The sequence below is a fragment of the Idiotropiscis lumnitzeri genome, unplaced genomic scaffold, assembly GCF_059441095.1.
Source record: "Idiotropiscis lumnitzeri isolate Australia: NSW breed Sydney's pygmy pipehorse unplaced genomic scaffold, RoL_Ilum_1.0 HiC_scaffold_88, whole genome shotgun sequence".
Taxonomy (NCBI): Eukaryota; Metazoa; Chordata; class Actinopteri; order Syngnathiformes; family Syngnathidae; genus Idiotropiscis; species Idiotropiscis lumnitzeri.
The window spans coordinates 373195-379390 of NW_028283626.1; positions in this window are offsets into that span (position 1 = coordinate 373195).

Below are 6196 nucleotides of genomic sequence, written 5' to 3' on the forward strand. Positions count from 1 at the left end.
GTAGAGAGAGAGAGGGTGAAATGCATGTTATAACAAAAAAAAAAAATTATTAAAACATTTTTTTATTCCCCAGCCATTATTTTTGTATTTATTCAATTACTTCTTTTTGTATTTATTTAATTACTTCGACTTTTACCTGCTGGTACGCCGTCCGGTGTGCCCTGGCATTCTTCATTTATTTATTCATTTATTCATTCATAACTGACAGCCTCGCGCTCCGCTCATGCCCGGGCGGAAGGTGTTCCTCTTCGGCTTAACAACCACGCACGCCGGCCGGTCTCCTCCGGAGCTCTCGCACGGTCCCGAACGGAGCGAAATGTCGCCCCGCTAGTGCCCGGGCGGAAGTTGTTCCTCTTCGGCTTAACTGCCACGCACGCTGGCCGGAGCTCTGGTACGGTCCGAACCGCGCGAAACGTCGCCCCAAATCGTGCCCGGGGGAACGTGCTCTTCTTTGTCCACTCTCCTCTTCGCCCACGTTCTTCTTCGGCGGACGCCGGCCGTCTAACCACTCCAGCGCCCCGTCGTGCCGCTCGGCGAAACTACAATGCCCCCGAATATTTTTTAGACCCGCGAAGCACTGAACCCGCGAAAGGTGAACCGCGAAGTAGCGAGGGTTCACTGTATTGCAACCAGATACCTATAAAATGTCATTTAATTTGCACTGTTTTGATCGCCACTGTTTTGCTCATTGAACAACAAATGAAAAGATGAATCATACACAGTGTTTGTAAAGATAATTGTCAATGTTTTATTAAATGAAATTCCAATGTAAAATTGTGTAATATTGTGTTATATAATGGGTCTACAACATACATTTCTCACAGACAAGTAGAGCTTTTTCTCATGAAATGTGTTGAAAAAAAACTAACATTTGAACATTGTTTTGCGTTACAACATCCGTGTTTACTGGTCATAAATTATTAACTTAAGTTTAATATACACTACACGAGCTGGGTAGCCACCACGCCTCAACCACCATAACAAGTTCGCTAACCCTTTAAGTCGAACGAGGTAGCTAACATATCGGGTTCAATTTGTACCAAAAATATGCTGTTGTGCCTTGTGTCTCTGTATATGTCGTCATGACGTGTCATTTGACAAAGCCTTGTGTCGATGTTAGTTGTCGATGTAACAGTCTTATGTTAGATGTCAATGTATGTCTATGTTAGATCTCAATGTGTCGATGTTAGATGTCAATCTATGTGTCTATATTAGATGTGTTTATGTTAGATGTCTATGTAAATGTTTGTTAGATGTCGATGTGTGTAAGATGTCTATGTAGAGGTTGGTTAGATGTCGATGTCTATGTAAATGTTTATGATGGATGTCGATGTGTCTGTTAGATGTCCGTGTTTGTTAGATGTGATTGTAATGGTTTATGTTATAGACGTCAATGTAAGTGTCAATGTTAGATGCCCATGCATGTTTGTTAGATGTCGATATATGTGTCATTGTTACATTTCAACGTAAATGTTGTTCGTGCAAGTTTCCAGTCCTCCAGCCACGTGACATCATGTGCGTCAAAGTGATAACTCGTACATTTCACGGAGGGAAAAAAAACAGACACCATTGGTAGTTTTGACCGGGAAAAAAAAAATCATTTATTTTTTTCGAACACCTCATGTCTCTTTCAGCGTAAGAATAAACATGACACGACCAAAATAAAATATACCAACACAGGCAAATATTTAAGGAGCACTCAAGAGATACACTTCAGCTCATTTAATCCCACCTATTTTTACTAACGCAAACCCTTCAATTCTAGCGCCCACAGAATAGTGTGCTATAATGCTATAAAAATATGGAGCCTTTACCTGACAGCGTTTGAATATAACTGAATTCCCATTGCTCACGAAAAACTGAGAAACTAAGAACAAACATTTCAAGCACAAGCTTGACTTGACTTCAACAGTTCTATTTTTTCTTTCGTGACAGCTCAGACATCAAAATAATGCTTTCCTTCTATAAAATAAAAACAGCATGACAAAAGGTGCTGAAATAAACTATATACGGAAGTGCGTGAGTGACAGTGTGTGCATGTGTTTTTGCAACGCATGTGTACACCCCGCCATACAAATTACACAATTCGTTGGGTATGTGGTATACACTTAAAAACAATTGCCTTGGAGCAAGTGAACACAACACGTCTCACACTGTATACATGCTGTAGAAGGGCTGGGCGATATGACCTCAAATCAATATCGCGAGAAATCGAGCAATTTTACCTCGATAACGATAAATGCACAATAAATTCCCACGTGGACTAAAATCAAAATAAATGCAGGAATTGCATATTGACTGTTTTTTTTATTGACCAACTGGTACACTTTACTTTCAATGAAAAATAAAAGTACAAAAATCATTTGTATGAACATTCCAAATAGCTTGCAGGGTTCGCGGTTAACTTTAAAAACTGCTTGCCCATAGGGCAAGTGCCACTAAAATTTGCCTTGCCCGAGTGGCCAAATTACTTGCCCGACTTGGGCAAGTGACAATTTTTTTTCTCTAAGAATAAAATGTTTATGGTTGTAAAATGTGCGCCACAAATGTAAATAAACATATAATCTGATAAGCATAAATTAATCTTGTTTTCATCATCAACCATGAAACCCTACTCACAAGAGCAAATGTATCATCTGTGCAGTTATTGAAAATGTTAATTGTAGTTTTAATAATTAACAAATCTGCATGTTAAATTGGGAAAATGATATTACAGCAATCCAGATGATCAATTTTAAGTCCAGGAGAGCGTATTAATTGAGGAATCACATGAGTAAATTATGAGTGTGGCAAATTTGTGTATTCCTTTAAGACCAGTGCCTGTGGTGCTGCCTCCATAAGTTTCATAGCATAAACAGAACACAGTCACTGACACTATGTCAGGTCACATCATGGAGCTAATGAATTAACAGCCAATAATCAAATATTACTCCCTTCCTTACTCACAACTGAATTGTCTACTTAAAAATATTCGAGCTATTTTAGTCATGTCAGAGGAATCCGAAATGTTCGGATTTGAACGAACTCGTCGCCACTCGTAAACATGCGCAGAAGGTAAGAAAACTTCCGGCTGTCAATTTTCGGCCAAAATATCGTAGGTTTTTGTTGTGTTTTTCAAACTTCAAATGAGGATGCTACGACAGCGAGTTCCAATACTGCGGGATTTATTGACGTCCACTTTAACTCGACATTCACTGAACTAACTGATCCCCGTAGCGCCCGCCCATTACCCCCGATAAGGCCAATGGACCATACCAAAACATAAGGGGTTGTCTGGGTTAAACCATCACCATACAGTGCACACAAACAGATCACACCACCGTTTTCGTCAAAATTAAAGATATTTGGCTGCTTTAAAAAATGCTTGCCCGGTCGGGCAAGTTGCCCATAATTTTACCTTGCCCGTGGCCAAATTTCACTTGCCCCGGGCAATCGGGAAGCGGTTAACCGCGAACCCTGAGCTTGCTTTGCATGACTTGAACAATGTCACAAAGAAAAAGGGTACCTCTTGCGAAATCTTTTTCTGCAAATAGATTGCGCCAAGATGCTCTCATGATGTAAATAATGGCAAATAAAAAAACGCGAAATAAAATGAAAGAAAATGTCAATGCAAGCCAAATAAACAAGTGGGTATTATCGGGGAAAATGTGCCGTCTCGAGTACTCTGCTGCGCAGTCGCCACTTGTCATCTATGGAATGCACAGTTAGGCTCAATCAGGGATCCATGTTGCGACCCGACCACAAGTCGGATGTAGATGCAAAATGCTTGACATGTCTAAGCTCCCGGCCCGATGTAGTCCATATCGGGAAATACGGCTTTCATGAAGCGTTTAAATCCTGTGCGCGCCACGTAACTAGACGAGCTTTATCTTTAGCTAGTGCTAGGCTATCGCGTCCACCTCTGAGACGTTCTCTCGTATGGTGTCGCCTCCGTTCATGGGCTGTTGTCACTTGTCGAACCTTGCTTCTCACTTTGAACTTTCAGCACAGCATGGTTGTGTTGTGGGTTGTGAGAAAGCTTCTGGATTTGAATCGCCAGCAACGAGAGCGACAGACGGGTGGAGTCACATGACTAGAGGCGCTGTAGCGGTCTTAAAGGGGCATGAACATTGCCGCAGACAAAAGGCTTTTCTTTTTTTATTCATCGAATTTACCGACATGGGCAAAATGATTTCGGTCATTGTAATAAATTTCGGTAACGGTAAATTTTCGGTTTATCGCCCAGCCCTATGCTGTAGCATGGCTTTCTTTGCCGTGGGTGTCAAATATTTTACTTTGTTTTCAGAGTGCTTACAGACCTCTTGGTTTTGCCTCAAAATAATTGTCTGCAAAGCAGTCTGTGCCATCCGCATCATTGATGTGCAGGAGTAGCTTGTTGGTAATAAATAGCTGCAAGAAGTCCGCTGTTTGCCGCAGCATCCAGTGGTCCAGCGCTCGCAGTGAAAGTCTTGTCTGGCAGCCCGAACCATCCCCAAACATTTCGAGATGCACGCCCACTAAATTCCAGAAATATAAACATGGACAAACTTGACATTCTTCCAGATTCTGTCTCTTTGCATTGTTTTGAAGTTACTCCTGCAACTTTTCCACTTCTTCGATCCTCCCCATTGTCTGAAAAAGAAGTGTATATTTTGATTTGAAATAATGACCTCAACATACCAATACATTTGTTTATCATCTGAACTGGATTATTTTGAAACAACATTTGGGATGGACATCTGGGATTTGTTGTTGTGTATATTCAGAGTAATCCTTTTCTTGTATATAGCTAAAGCAATAGTCGCTGGCCTTGAAAATGGGTACAAGACTTGACCAAATTAAGATGCCATAAGGTCTAATTTGCCCCTTCTCTACCACAACCGATTTAGAGGCCATTAGTAACAGATTTGAGAAGACCACTTTTAAAGATATGAAGCCAGAGCTCGGCACCGGACCCATTTTTATTATTTATTATAATTTTAATGTATTATTGAGCAAATGACACAATATGTCAGTAGTGATTACCACAGAAGTCATGTCAAAATAGTGCAAATTCTGAGGTCGACTTCAAATCAGACAGGCGGAGACGAGCGCCAGAGAAGAGATGAGAATCAGAAGAGATGTTGAAGAAGCTAATAACAAAAAAAAACAAAAAAACACATCAAATCTCCATGTAGTAGCAACGGGGATGGCTCATGGGGTCAGGAGAAGTGAGCGGGAGATGGGGAGTATGAGGTGCCGTTGGGGACAAAAGTCAGGAATCGCTTCACACTTCTGAAATGCACTCTTACACACCAGTGAAATTGTTGTTGCTCATGCATACTTATGAAACGCTATCATACATACGAGTGAAACGCTCTCATACACACTAGTGAAATAGTTGTTGCTCATACACTCGTCAAATGCGCTCATACACATAGGTGAAACATTCTCATACACACCAGTGAAAGGCGCTCAGGCACAATTGTGAAATTATTGTTATTCATAAATACAACTGAAACATGCTCATGCCCATACACGAGTGAAATGCTTTCATACAAACACCCACACTGTTGAAAATGCTGTCATGAACACAAGATCGCTTACAAATACTAAAATGTAAAAATTAATCATTTATTTAGCAGGGATGCATGGTGGGCGACTTGTTAGCACGATGGTCTCACAATGCAGAGGTCGCGGGATTGATTCCGGCTTTCCTGTTTGGAGTTTGCATGTTTCCCACACGCCTGCGTGGGTTCTCCGGTTTCCTCCCACATTCCAAACACATGCATGGCAGGTTGTTTGGACACCCTAAATTGGTGTGAGTGTGAGCGCGGATGGTTGTTTGTCTTTGTGTGACCTGCGATTGGCTGGCAACCAGTTTAGGGTGTACCCCACCTACTGCCCCAAGATAGCTGGGATAGGCTCCAGCACCCCCCGCAACCCTTGTGAGGAGAAGCCGTACAGATAATGGATGGTGGGATGGCATTCATAATGGACGGCCGCCACGGTGGGCGACTTGTGAGCACGATGGTCTCACAATGCAGAGGTTGTGGGATCGATTCCGGCTCCGGCCTTCCTGTGTAGAGTTTGCATGTTCTCCCAAGCCTGCGTAGTTTTCTCTGAGTTCGCCAGTTTCCTCGCACATTGCAAAAACATGCATCCATTTACTCTGATGCCAATGTTTTCTGTACCTTATGGCAGATTTTTCTCTTTGCCGAAGACTATTAGCACTTGT